We start from the raw sequence: 14,873 nt of genomic DNA on the forward strand, positions 1-14,873 counted from the left end.
CAGATGACAATATTATATTTAGACAATACCTAAGAGTCCATCAGAAAACTGTTAGAACTAACAACAACAACAAAAATTAAGTGAAGTCGCAGGATACAAAACCACACACAAAAATCTGTTATGTTTCTATCCACTAGTGATAAACTACCAGAAAGAGAAATAAAGAAAAGAATCCTGTTTAAAATTGCATGAAAGAAATAAAATACCTAGGAATAAATGTAATCAAGGAGATAAAAGACCTGTATACAGAAAACTACAAGACATTTAGAAAAGAAAATGAAGATATAAATAAAAGATATTCTTTGCCCATGGATTAGAAAAATATTGTTAAAATATCCATACTATCAAAACTCCAATGGCATTTTTCACAAAACTAGATTAAACAACCCTAAAATTTATATAGAACCACAGAAGACTACACATAGCCAAAACAATCTTGACAAAAAAGAACAATGGTGGAGGCATCATGCTCCCTGGCTTCAAATTAAGTGACAAAGCTATAGTAACTAAAACAGTATGGTATTGGCATAAAAGCAGACAGGGGTCGATGGAACAGAATTCAGAGCCCAGAAATAAACCATTGCATATAATGTCAACTAATTTACAACAAAGGTGTTAAGAATATACTTTGAGAAAGGACAGCCTCTTCAATAAATGATGTTGGAAAAACTAGACATGTACACACAAAACAATAAAACTGGATCATTATCCTGGACCATACACAAAATTTAACTCAAAATGGAGCAAAGATTTGAATGTAGGACCTTAAACCATAAAACTTTTAGAACAAAACATAAGTGTAAGCAACTTGACCCAAGTCTTGGGGATGATTTTTTTGAATCTGGCATTAAAATTAAAAGCATCAAAAGCGAAAATAAAGAAGTGGGACTACATCATACTAAAGACCTTCTACATTGCAAAGAAACTATCAACAAAATAAAAGACCACTTACTAAATGGAAGAAAATATTTACAAATCATATATCTGATAAGGGATTAATATCCAAAATACATACTCATACAACTCAACAGCAAAAAAACAAATAATGCAATCAAGAAATGGGCAGAAGAGCCAAATAAACATTTTTCTCCCTAAGAATACATACATATGGCCAATAGGTACATAAAAAGATGTTCAATGTAATTAATCGGGGAAAGGCAAATCAAAACCACAATGACCTATCACCTCACACCTTTTAGAATGACTATTAGCAAAAAAGCAAGAAATAACAAGTGTTGGCAAGGATGTGGAAAGAAGGGAACCCTTGTGTACTGTTAGTGGGAATGTAAACTGGTACAAATCCACTATGAAAAATAGTATGGAGGTTCCTCAAAAAATTAAATGTAGAACTACTATATGATCCAGCAGTTTCACTTCTGGGTATTTATTTGAGGAAAATGAAAATACTAACATGATATATGCAGCCCCACATTCATTGCAGCATTATATATAATAGTCAAGACTTGGAAAAACCTAAGTGTCTACCGATAGATGAATGAATACACAAATTGTGGTATATACATAATGGAATATTATTCATCCATAAAAAGTAAAGAAATATTGCCATTTGTGACAACATGGATGGACTTCAGTGACATTATGCTAAATGAAATAAGTCACACAAAGGCAAATAGCTTATGATCTCTCATATATTCAATGTAAAACAATCAAAAACAAAACAAAACAATAAAAATTGCTACTAAGCTCACAGATACAGAAAAGAGATTGGTGGTTGCCAGAGGCAGGTAGTAGAGGGTGGGAGAAATGAGTGTAATATATACAAAGATTTTTTTAAAAATTAAAAATGGTTATGCAGAGGAAGACAGCAACCAGGAAACTTCTTGATGGGAGACAATTCTGTTCAAGAAGGAGGAAATCATTGATGGAATATAATTCACTAGGTGCTTACATCATGGAACTTACCATATTTGTTCTTATATCTGTGTCTAATGCATATCTATTTCCCCCCTCACGTTAATCTTCCAGTTATTTCCATTTTACTTCATCAAATGGCTTCTCTGAGTCTCATACTCAGCTCTCCAACTGCTTACTTTATGTCTTAAAGTTTCCTATCTTAGTAAAATGTATACACTCAGTTGGATAGCACATATTATTTGAATGCCTAAAACATATCAAGAACTGTGACTATAAGGAGTGCAATACATAGCTAAAATATTTCACTTATTCTCAAGTAATTAACAATCAAGATGAAAATGTCATTATTTCATTCATTTATCCAACAAATATTTATTTAGCATCTGCTTTGTCTAAGGCACTATCCTAAAATCTGGGATGATAAATTTCCTGATTTTATGGAGCTTACAAAATAGGGGGTTGGGTAGTAAAATAGATAAATTGATTGAGAAGTAGCTCTAGAAAATGGTGATAAATTCTATAAAGAAAAAAATCAGGGTAATATATAAAGAATAACAGGTTGATGGGTTGGAAAGGAATAGATATAAAGTTAAAATTTTGTTTTCTAATTCAATTTCTGTGTACTGAAACCTAACAAATGAGGATCTCCTAACTCTGCTTTATAAATTCAATATTTTTTTACAGATTACTTCCTTAATTGGACATTTTGGAGAAAGCATCCTTACAACATATCTTTAGAGTTTTCTGAAATTGCACATGCTTTCCTATGTACATCAGATTTAAAGTAACTTAATTTACCAATTTACATTAATTTGGTCTACATTTATGAGAAGCAGGCAGTAAAAGGACCAGTTGGATGTGCATATATTTGTTTTATCAAGTCTTATGATTCTCGTGTAACCCTTCATTCCTCAGTTCACACTTGTCTGGAAGTAAGAGTAGGATTATTATAACAATAATAATTACAGTACAATAAATACCCAGACTCGTGTATGCATTTATAAGAGCAGAAACCATTACAACCACATAGATTATTCTCTATAGTGACGGGGCTCTACTATACCAGGGAACTTCTTTCCAGGAAGATGAGAGATAAAGAACTTCATTTTTCCTTCCAAGACCTTCCCCCCAAATTCCATTTAGGTAAATATCAAACCATTAGACATATCAATAAACGGCATCAAACAACTGTTTACTCTGTAAGACTTCAAAATCCTCACCTTCTCTTATCCCTGAGTAAGAGTAGAAATGGATTTGGTGAAAAACTCAGATCAGCATTCCCAGAGAGTAAAAATAGTAAGTGCAAATGTACAGAGGCAGAAATACACACACACACACACACACACACACACACACACACCTATATGGAGTGCAGAGTGATTAGTTGATAGTGACAGAAAAATGGACCAAGTTCATGAAGTCATTGTCTTAGAAATAAGGATTTATTTTATTTTATCATAGGTGGAAAAAAATCAAATGATGCATTTAATCCAGGATTTTGGTATAGGCTATGTAAATATTGGTTTGTGGGCTGGCTTGAAGACAGAAACAGACTGGAAGAAAAGGTAATAGTTAAAAAAAAGATTCTGCTGGAATCCAGGCCAAAATGGATAAAATTGATACTCAAATATTAAAAAAATTATAATAGATACATCTGAACAATAATGAAGTGAAGGGAGATGTCTTTTAGTCTAAAGTTTCTAATTCCAGAATTTTTTGGACTGTAGTCTCAATATAAGGGAGATAGAAGATAAACTAATTTTATGAGGAAATAGTTTAATTTTTGACCCACTGTGTTTTAATTGTCTGTGGAACATTTAGTCAGACATACCAAATAGCAGGTGTATACTTTAGGAGAGGAATTGCTATATATATTGTAGAGACAATAATTTGTACATGTTGATAAAGACTCTTGATTAAACTCTAGCCAGGCTCCTCTGAGCCTTCTTGACTAGGCCTCAACCTTGACCTATAAAGACGTGAACAAACACTAACGCAGTTTCTAGTAGCATCCTTGGGGTGCATCCCTAGACCCCCTTAAAGTGCTTGCCTGAGAAAAATCAAGGCTGCCAGAAGAATTTGCTCTTTGTTCCACACCTGAAGATAGAGCCCCTGTCTCCAGTCTCTGGGGGAGGGTAGGAGGCCAACTTTGATAAGTTCAAGTGAGCAAACACAGATGGGTTTCACAAAGACAACTCCTGACTCTGTGATCTTTCACTTCGCTGACTTTGCTTAAGCCCCTGCTCCTCCCCTTCATACTCCCTCATTTTTCCTTTAAAACAATTGCCTGTCCACATATCAGAATAGAGCTCAGTTCTTTCCCCTACTGTCAGTAGTTACTGAATAAAAGCCATTTTAGCTGTTTAACTACTGTCCAGCTTTATTTATCTCTGACAGTATTTAGTCATGTATTTGGACACAATACTTACGTGGGAAGCACATAAAGTGACAAGTTTAGCACATGAATCCTCACTATGATGAGCAGGGGTTTGGAAAGGATCTTCTAGAGAAAGAAGAAACAAGCAGAAAGCACGAAAGATTACAGTTTTAAAAAACTGTAATATCTTAAAAAATTAAAAATATTAAAATTTAAAAGCTGTAGTATCTTGAATTGATAATATTCTGAGGGCTAATAGTTAAAACATGCTAATATAGTGTTTTGAAGAGGAATGCAATATAATTTGATGATGTACAATCTCTTAAAGAAAAACACAAAGACATACTCTGAGCTATAACTAATCTCTTGGATTTTTTAAATTTTTCTTGGTCTTTCTTTTATTTTAGCTTTGTTCAAACTCTAGTTTCTTGGCTTCTCAGTTTGTTTCTCTAGTATCTAATGCAAAATTTTTGGTATCCCAGTTCATAGCTTGCTTCTCCACTCTTGGGCAAGACTAATGACCTAAGGTTTAGGCTTCTCTGATGTCCTCACAAAACATCTTTTAGGAGAGGGATCCAGGGTCCACAACATATAAGTGGTTTGGTATAACCTGCATCTGAGGCTTTACCTGACTCAGAGATAGCCAGATGTCAGTAGTGCGTGCTATTGGTTAGCATACAAATATCGTAACTATCTGCAGTTTATATTTTTAAAAAGACAACAAATAGTACAACTTTATACAGGATAGCCTTAGTATAAACTGTGAGTGAGTGTGCATGAGTGTGAGTGTGTGTGTGTGTGTGTGTGTGTGTGTATCTAGTATTTACTTTAGAATCAGATATGGGTTTGATAGGCAAGACCCAGGGTTTTATATAGAGGAAAAATTAAGTAAGTCTCTTGGGATTTAAAAAACAAGGCAATTGTTGGATCATAGGTAGTGCTATTTTTAGTTTTCTGAGGAACCTCCATACTGCTCTCCAGAGTGGCTGTACAAGTTTGCATTCCCACCAACAGTGCAAGGTTCCCCTTTCTCTACATCCTTGCCAACATCTGTTGTTTCTTGTGTTGTAAATTTTAGCCATTCTGACAGGTGTGAGGTGGTATCTCATCATGGTTTTGGTTTACAATCCAGCAATTGGACTATTAGGTATTTACCCAAAGGACACAAAAATACAGATTTGAAGGAGTACCTATACCACAATGTTTATAGCAGCATTATCAACCACAGCCAAACTATGGAGAGAGCCCAAATGCCCATCGACTGATGAATGGATAAAGAAGATGTGGTTATATATATAATGGAATATTACTCAGCCATCAAACATAATGAAATCTTGCCATTTGCAATGACATGGGTGGAGCTAGAATGTATTATGCTACATGAAATAAATCAATAAATCAGAGAAAGACAAGTACCATATGATTTCACTCATATGTGGAATTTAAGAAACATATGTAAACATATGGGAAAAGGGGAAAAAGGGAAACAAACCACAAGAGACTCTTAACAATAGAGAACAAACTGAGGGTTGATGGAGGGATGTGGGTGGGAGACGGGCTAGATGGGTGATGGGTATTAAGGAGGGTACTTGTTATGGTGAACACTGGGTGTTGTATATGAGTGATGAATCAATGAATGCTACTTCTGAAACCAACATGGCACTGTATGTTAACTAAAATTTAAATAATAAAAAATAAATGGAAAAACAAAACAAAACAAAAACAAGGCAGAAGTCCGAACTCTAACATAATAGAAGATCTACAGATACAGTGGGTCATTTTAACCTTTGTGCATGGGCTTTACAGTATTATTTTCTTTCATTTGTTGTTGTACTGTGTTTTGTCGTATGGTTTCCTTTCTAGTCTGATGAATTTTCACATTTATCCTCCATATTTCTAATTCTATTTTTTTCATGGTTTATTTTTCCCCCTTATCCTTTTTAATGCATTTTAGTTTACTCACAAACTTTTCTTATCTACCCACTTACATCTTAATTTAATTCTTTTGTCTTTTAAGGTTAGCCAAGGCACTGCTCATAGTTTTATTTCACTGAGAAAGTGCAACTTTCTAGAATTCAATCTGTTTTTTATAATAATTCATTTGGGGGGATGTTTTTACCTTTGAACTTTTAGCTTGATGGTCCTTTTTTGGTCTAAATTATTTTTCATGATCCCTATACTTTATTTCTTTAGTTATTTTCCTTTTTTTTCAAATGAAATGTCCAGATAGCCACATCTGTGTATGTCTTTGGTTCCTTTCATTGTTCACATAGACAATGACTGAAGTTGTTTCCTCAGATTCGTAGCTAGAGAACAGATTAGTGTTTGTACTTTTCAGAACAATTCTAATTTCTAGCTCACAACTGCTTCTGCTGCCTCCATTTCTAATTCTCTGATACTCTAAAAAACAGAATTCATTAGACTCTATAATTTCTACAATTTCCTGCTCTGATCTACTACCTGACTCACAAATAGCAATGGAGTGATTTAATTGTTAATCTCCCTTTTCCTGTTAATTTTTAATGGCATGAGGATATTATTTTTTTTAATGTTTATTTATTTTTGAGAGAGAAAGAGAGAGTGAAACAGAGCAAGAGGGGGAAAGGGGCAGAGACAGAGGGAGACACAGAATCTGAAGCAGGTTCCAGGCTCTGAGCTGTCAGCACAAAGCCTGACACGGAGCTCAAACTCGTGAACCACCAGATCATGACCTGAGCTGAAGTAGGATGCTTAACCGACGGAGCCACTCAGGCGCCCCAAGGGTACTATTTTTTTAAAATTATTTTTAATGTTTATTTTTGAGAGAGAGAGAGAGATCGAGCGAGGGAGGGGCAGAGAGAGAGGGAGACACAGAATCTACAGCAGGCTCCAAGCTCTGAGCTGTCAGCACAGAGTCCAACCACGGAGCTCAAACTCATGAACTGTGAGATCATGACTTGAGCCGAAGTTGAACATTTAATCAACTGAGCTACCAGAAGCCCCGCCATGAAGGTACCATTAAACTCTGCCATCAATGGTTCTTATAAGGGGAGACTACACACAAGAGTCTTGAGGTCACAATCCAAATAAAAAATGTACTAGTTTTATTTATCTGTAGAAGAAACCAAGACAGAATTCTCTTATAAAAAAGACTATACATATGGAAGGTTATGTGGAAGAAAAGATTATCCCTATCACCTTATATCTAGATCTTGAAAACCATGTCAACTTAAGGTGCCCAGGTGAGCTTACTCTCTGGGGCCAAAAGCAAAGGAGATGGTTGTAGGAAGAAAAAAAAAAGATGAAGATAATGTTTCATCCTGGGCTGGAAAAGAGAAAACAGCCAGCCTTGCTTCTGCTTTTCAAGCACAGTACATTGCCTGGTGGTGAAATATATCTGCAGGAATTGTTAAGAGGACTAAGTTACCAAAACATGGATACTGAGAACAGAAATATTCACACTAACTATGCTCTCCCCAACCCCCTCCCCCCCCCACCCTGTTCCCAGTAGTTGAGAGGGGAATTCTAAGCAGTAATTCCATGGAAACCTGAAGATGAGTTTGTGTTGGATAGGGGATGAAAGGGGCCCTGAGGATTGTTCTTCCTCTTCCTAACTATCTAATTTCATTCTATTTCTGAATATAGAAATATTGCGTACAGTAAAAAAAAAAGGCAATTATCTGAAAACTCTGAGAAAAATCATTTTTCAGTAAAGATCGGGTTGTCATATTTTCTATAATTTTTGAAAACGGAGATATAACGAAACTTCACACCTTTTGTTAGGACAAGCTGTTTGGTGAAAAAAAGCATAATATTCCAAGAAGCAAACCTTAGATCTGCTTTTCTAAACCTAACAGCATCAATTTTATAGGTACTGAAAATTTCAGATTTTCATAAATTGCTTTAAATCTTACTTTTTAATAGTGATATGTTTCCATTTTTATTGCAATTTTGTTGGTATTTTATCAGAGAGTTGAAAAAGGCTACATTATATGGTCTTATCCAAATGCTTTTCTAAACTAGCAAATTATTTATTCTTTTAAAGAAGAATAGATATATTTAAATAATAAACAAGTTAGTAATGACCTATTATGACTAATAGAATTTCTAATGTTTTGCGTTAAAAATTGTGTTCTACATGAGGTGCCTGGGTGGCTCAGTCGGTTAAGCGTCCAACTTCGTCTCAGGTCATGATCTCGTGGTCCGTGAGTTTGAGCCCTGCATCACGCTCTGTGCTGACAGCTCAGAGCCTGGAGCCTGTTTCGAATTCTGTGTCTCCCTCTCTCTCTGACATTCCCCCCTTCATTCTCTGTCTCTCTCTGTCTCAAAAATAAATAAATGTTAAAAACTGTGTTCTACAGATTTAGAGATTGTATGGAAAATCAACACTGTATCAAAAGCACATTTGCACGCACCTGCATATATGTGTATGTATGTGTGTACATGTGAGAGAATAAAATGTCATGTTTGTGTGAATGAATACAGTTGCCTTTATAGCAGTATTTTAGCAATATTTTTATACTACAGAAACAAATAACTGTTCCTAAAGTAGAATGGGTTATAAACTCTATGAGCTTACATTTATTTGTTTTATTGTAACACAAAGCCCAAAACATAAAAAGAACTCAATAAATACTTGTTAAATGACAAATTAGAGATTGGTATATTGTCTGAGAATGTGTCTTTCTAGGAGACTACATAGTAAGTTAAAATATGACAGTACTTGTAGAAAAAGAAAAGCTGAATTTTATTTATTCCATGGTTGGTTTCTCCAAGAACATTCCAAAAAGGATTGCAATTAGCAGTCAAACTAGTGAAGTGTTTGTAGGTGTGCTGCAAACATGTGTTCATTTAACAAAGAAAAAAATACAAAGATCTTTGGAAGAATTTTCATGTACTTTTTTTTCCCGGATATGTAGCCAGAGGATAAACAAGGGAGCAAGTGAAGCTAGAAAAACTATTAGTAGAATAGCATTTAAAATAATAAGAATAAAAATAAAATCATATGCTGTGACCCAGAACAGTGTTGTAATTAAATTTACTGGGGCAGAAAATTTACTTTGTGAATTAATATCACCTTTGGCAATTTAATGTCTTTTGGTATAAATACAAGTCCATATTATCTTTCCATCTATTTTATATAACAATATTTACTCCAGTGCCTTCTTAAAAATAGAAACCACTACTTTAATGCTTAAGGACATGTCTAAAACCAATATCTCACAATTATTTTAGCTTTATTTTCTCTCTAAAAGTTTATCCAAAAAAAGCCAAACTAAAAGTTATTTGGTATAAGCATGGAAAGGATAAAACATGATCAGCCCATATAACTACCATTTGCTTTATATGGAAAACTACTGAAATACATGTTAAGAAAAACATTTTATTCTCCTTGTTCCATGAAGGAGATTGTAACTCACTTGGCTTCTCTGTACACCCTCATTATTCCTACTGAAAGGAGGAGGAGTAAAATATCTAATGGGATTTTACAGTTTTGCCTTTCCTTTTACTCTGTGATACTAGGGTCTCTCTGCTCTTGCCCTTGCATCAAGTTCAATGAGCAAGGTCTGTTCCTGTGAGCCAGGTCTGTGGTTTTCTAACAGGACCTGTTAAGGTCAGTCTAGTTCTAGTTAGCAGTTTTGTTCCCCCCATCTATGTCCTCCGGGTACCATTAGGTTGTGGTTGTTACTTTAGAGTTGGTAATAGAACTGACTTTTTATTTTATTTTATTTTATTTTATTTTATTTTATTTTATTTTATTATTATTTTTTTTTATTTGAGAGAGAGTGCAAGTGGGGGAGAGGGGCAGAGGGAGAGATAGAGAATCTCAAGCAGGCTCCACAATCAGTGAGCAGCCCATGCAGGGCTCAATTCCACAGCACTGAGATCATGACCTGAGCTGAAATCAAGAGTCAGACAGATGCTCAACCAACTGAGCCACCCAGGCACTCTGGAACTGATGTTTTAAAAGGTGAAGTATAGTTGACACACATTGTTAATTTCAGATACACAACATAGTGATTCCACAGGTCTATATGTTATGCTATAGACAGCTAACATTTTTGCCTCTAATTGTCTGTCTTCTCTTTTTTAACTAGTTCAGAAGTAAAGTAGCAGAGATAGGGGTGTTGTTTATAGAGTTCCCTGAAACTCTAGCATCATGGAAAATGTATAAAATATTTATGTCAAGAAATATTGCTCAGACTAAAAAAAAGTTGGGTGCCAAAATTATTCTAGGACATCAATGGCTAAGAAATGTTAATCTTCTATCCTTTGTCTTGAATAAAATAAATATCAGTTACCCTTCCATTTTTTTTCATTAGTAAAATAAATGGGTATTCTAACTCTTTACCAGATGCATCCATTCCAGATATTATGGAACTAATGCTAAAATATTAAAAATATCTCCCTGAAAGGGGCGCCTGGGTGGCGCAGTCGGTTAAGCGTCCGACTTCAGCCAGGTCACGATCTCGCGGTCTGTGAGTTCGAGCCCCGCGTCAGGCTCTGGGCTGATGGCTCGGAGCCTGGAGCCTGTTTCCGATTCTGTGTCTCCCTCTCTCTCTGCCCCTCCCCCGTTCATGCTCTGTCTCTCTCTGTCCCAAAAATAAATAAAAAACATTGAAAAAAAAAAATTTAAAAAAAAAAAAATAAAAAATAAAAATATCTCCCTGAAAATAAATGGCTTAGCACATACTGTCTATGTTTCCATGGTGATATAATCATTTTATTATGTTGAATCAGCTCAACAACGGCCAGTATTTTCTTCATTGCAAAGAAGCATATGCTGTAGATCTATGTATGAATAATCAATTTGTTGGTATTATCTCACAGAGAACAAAATTGTATAGTAGCAATATGTAAGTTTTTCCTCATTTTAATGTCTTCACATGAGATAGTTGTAACACTAATAATTATAATCACTAGAAACATTATTCTTTCTTCATACAGTCTTAAAAAGCAAAATAGTACATTAATTTGCTTAATTTTAGAATGCTGATTGTATTTACATTCTTTACAAAGTGCTTAATAGATTCTTATAGCACTATAGATTATTTTCGATCTTATTTATTCATTCATTCAGGAATGTTGACTGGTATCTACTCTGTTAGAGGCAATGTACAATCGTAAACAGTACTCACAGTAGCTACTCTCATGGAGCTCACTTTCTATATTTTACAAAATAGGGATCATAATATTTATACTTTTTCTAAAATTCTTTTTAAGATGATAGAATGTTTTAAGTTATTTGTATTATAAATATTATTTGAAAATACCATTGTAATATATTTGTATAATGTTACATTTGTGGATAAATCACAATATGCTAAATCAATTTCTTATTTTTAGACAGTATGGCTGTTTCCAATTTTTTTAAATGACAATAATGTTGCAATGACAAACCATATGCAGTCACTTTAAGTACATCTGTATTTTTCGGGGGTGGATAAATTTTAGGGTCCAAATTTTTAATCTTTTAAAAACCATTTTATAAATAATGCAAAGCTTACCTGATTGTCTGAATCAATTATCCTCTATATTTCTTGGTTAATTTAGTGCAAAAAAACCACACAACATTATACTGTATGCCATTTAAAATATATGCAACTTTAATAATAAAATTATATAGCATAATCAAATAAATCCTGTAACCTAGTCATCTTAAACTGTGTCTAGATTTTCAGAATATATTTTTTTCAAGATATTCCCCCAACTGAAAAAGAAATTTAGATAATCCAACTTTAAGTGAACACTAATACATGTAATTAGTTTCTAGTCTACCTCCACAACCCAAGGGTTCCTGAAGGTATGAGGGTATTAGAGCACAGCAATCAATGTTCATAACAATTGTCCTGTCAAATGGTGAGATTGCTTTATTTGCTGTTAAATTATGGATTATTTCAAAGCTTTACTTATACTATCAAGCTATTAAGTATCTACTGGCTGCTTAAAAAGATTATTCTCATTTCAGAAAGTTTTCTGTCATCCCCATTGTCACTTACTGATCTGGAAAGCATGTGAGCTGTATATGACTTTTTACAGCTAGCTCTGATGAGTCAGTCTTCAAAGTCTTAAAACACACACACACACACACACACACACACACACACACACCAGGTGGGAAAGAGTAAAACAGTGAGAAAGTAGCTCTAACCTCTGAAATATTATCAAAAGTTAATGAAAGACTATAATTTTCATCTTTTTATTCAAAGTAGAATAAAACAATATCATTTTCCCATCTGAATTACATTGCTAGCTCAGGTCAGATCAATGGCAAATTTAAATGGAACATTTTATAACTGTTTCTCTATCTGAATAGTTTCCAATAGTTTAGAACTTCAAATGTTAAACTATTCATAAATAACAAAGATGACAGAAAAAAGTCTTCATTCTTAAGGTGACCCACATTCATTAAAAAATGTTCACTGTCACGAGTTCCTTGCTGGGCAGCCCCCACGGTAGCCGTTGCTGAACCCGCTGCCACCGCCCCTGAGTAGATGATGGCTATGCCTCCCACGTATGCTGATCCTGGCAAATCTTCCAGGGATGTCTTCCCCAAGGGTTATGGGTTTGGCTTAATAAAACGTGACTCGAAAACAAAATCTGAGAATGGACTAGAATTTACAAGATCAGGTTCAGCCAACACTGAGACCACCAAAGTGATGGCAGTCTGGAAACCAAGTACAGATGGGCTGAATATGCTCAGGTGTTTAGGGAGAAAAGGCACACGGACAACACTCTAGACACAGTACTGTGGAAGATCAGCTTACACGTGGATTGAAGCTGACTTTTGATCCATCCTTCTCACCAAACACAGGAGGGAAAATGCTACATCAAGACAGGGTATAAGCAGGAACACATCCACCTGGGCCATGACATGGATTTCAACTTCCCCAGCCCTCCAGTCCGGGGCGCTCTGGTGCTGGGTTATGAAGGCTGGCTGGCTGGCCACCAGATGAGTTTTGAGACTGCAAAGTACCAGTGACCTAGAGGAGTTTTGCGGATTGTTCCAAGACTGACGAATTCCAGCTCCATACTAATGTAAACAACGGGACAGAGTTTGGTGGCTCCATTTATCAGATGGTGAACAAGAAGTTTAGAGACTGCTGTTAATCTGGCCTGGACAGCAGGAAGTAGTAACACTCACTTTGGAACAGCAGCCAAGGATCATGTGGACCCTGACACCTGCTTCACAGCTAAAATGAACACTCGAGCTCCAGCCTGATAGGTTTCAGGTACATTCAGACCCTAAAGCCAGGTATCTAACCAATGCTATCAGATCTGCTGGATGGTGAGAATGTCAATGCAGGTGGCCACAAGCTTGGTCTAGGACTGGAATTTGAGGCCTAAATGAATACTGTACAATCATTTATTTTTAAACTATTTTGATCATAGCTAGCTTGAGAATTTAGTTTACCTTTTGGTGTTGTGTGTCTGGGATGCAAGTAATGCTAAATATCATGTTAGACCTCCTGGTTAAAGATGATTCAGGTTTAAGGTGTTAGCCTTTCAGAGGTACAGAAGAAACCCAATGCCAAAAAAAATCCTTTCACCTGTAGACTTGGGGGGAACTTAGTGGCTCCTCTAGAGATGTCAGTCTTCTTTTTTATCTAGTAATGGCTGCAAGTGGAAGCTGATAATTTGTAGGCACTTTGTGAATTGGTATTGAGTAAATGAATGAAATTATGACTTCCTGAGAATTGAATTTTGGTTTCCTACCCAAATGAAGGAGAGACTCATTGTGGTGCATACAAACTCATCTTAAAGAGACTTTTTTTAGACAGATTTTCATGAACTGTTTTCATCTCACGTCATCACCTCATTTATACCAAAAGTAGTCTGCAAGGCAGGATAGCTATTTCTTTTGTGCCATTTTGGGGTGGAGAAGGTGGATGTGATGAAGCCAGTAATTCATGACTTAATTCCCTCTCACATTGTGTTTTTGTGCCCTTGTACCATATTATGAAAGAGCTTCTAGCTGGCAAGAGTCTCTGTGAATGTAATCACATGGTGACAACACTTGAAATCTAAATTGGACTTCTATTATATTCTTGCCACTCAGTTTATTTTTCGTAGTTTAATGGGTACATTTTAGAGTCTTCCATTTTGTGTGGAATTAGATCCTCACCTTAAAAATGCTGTAATTAACATCACGTAAAGTAAAACTTGTATAAAATATTAAAACCTAAAAAAAAGTTCACTCTTTTTAGTAAATGAAAATTTGAAGGGTTCACTAATGGTTTTACCTAGCAAGATAATTTTCTTAACCTGAATTTATAAATTTAGGTGATATAGCAAAAAATTAGCTGAGTTCCGTGAATGATCCCAATCTTTGTGTGTATGTGTATATAACATTTTATCTCAAATATTAATTATACTCTTCAAATATATGAAATATTTTTCATCAAATAATTATACTAATAAATTATTTAACTTTTATTTATTGTTCTTGTAGATTAATCTCACTCTTAATTAGATAGTAATTATCTCTCTAGTTTTAATATTATTGGATACTTGCAAAATGTATTGGTCATTACACATTTCATCCTTTAAGGATAAGCTGCTATGTGGGTAATTAGATGGGTAATTGATTTAATGGATTTCTTACACTAACAAGGTTAAAGAACTTCTTGTGCCCTTTAAT

The 14,873-nt window shown here is 34.9% G+C and overlaps 1 pseudogene; it reads left to right on the plus strand.

The window, feature by feature from the left end:
• Positions 1-12,729: 12,729 nt before the first annotated feature.
• Positions 12,730-13,579, plus strand: LOC132663817 (non-selective voltage-gated ion channel VDAC1 pseudogene; annotated as a pseudogene).
• Positions 13,580-14,873: the final 1,294 nt, after the last annotated feature.

Source organism: Panthera onca, chromosome D4, assembly GCF_046562875.1.
Source record: "Panthera onca isolate mPanOnc1 chromosome D4, mPanOnc1 haplotype 2, whole genome shotgun sequence".
Lineage (NCBI taxonomy): Eukaryota > Metazoa > Chordata > Mammalia > Carnivora > Felidae > Panthera > Panthera onca.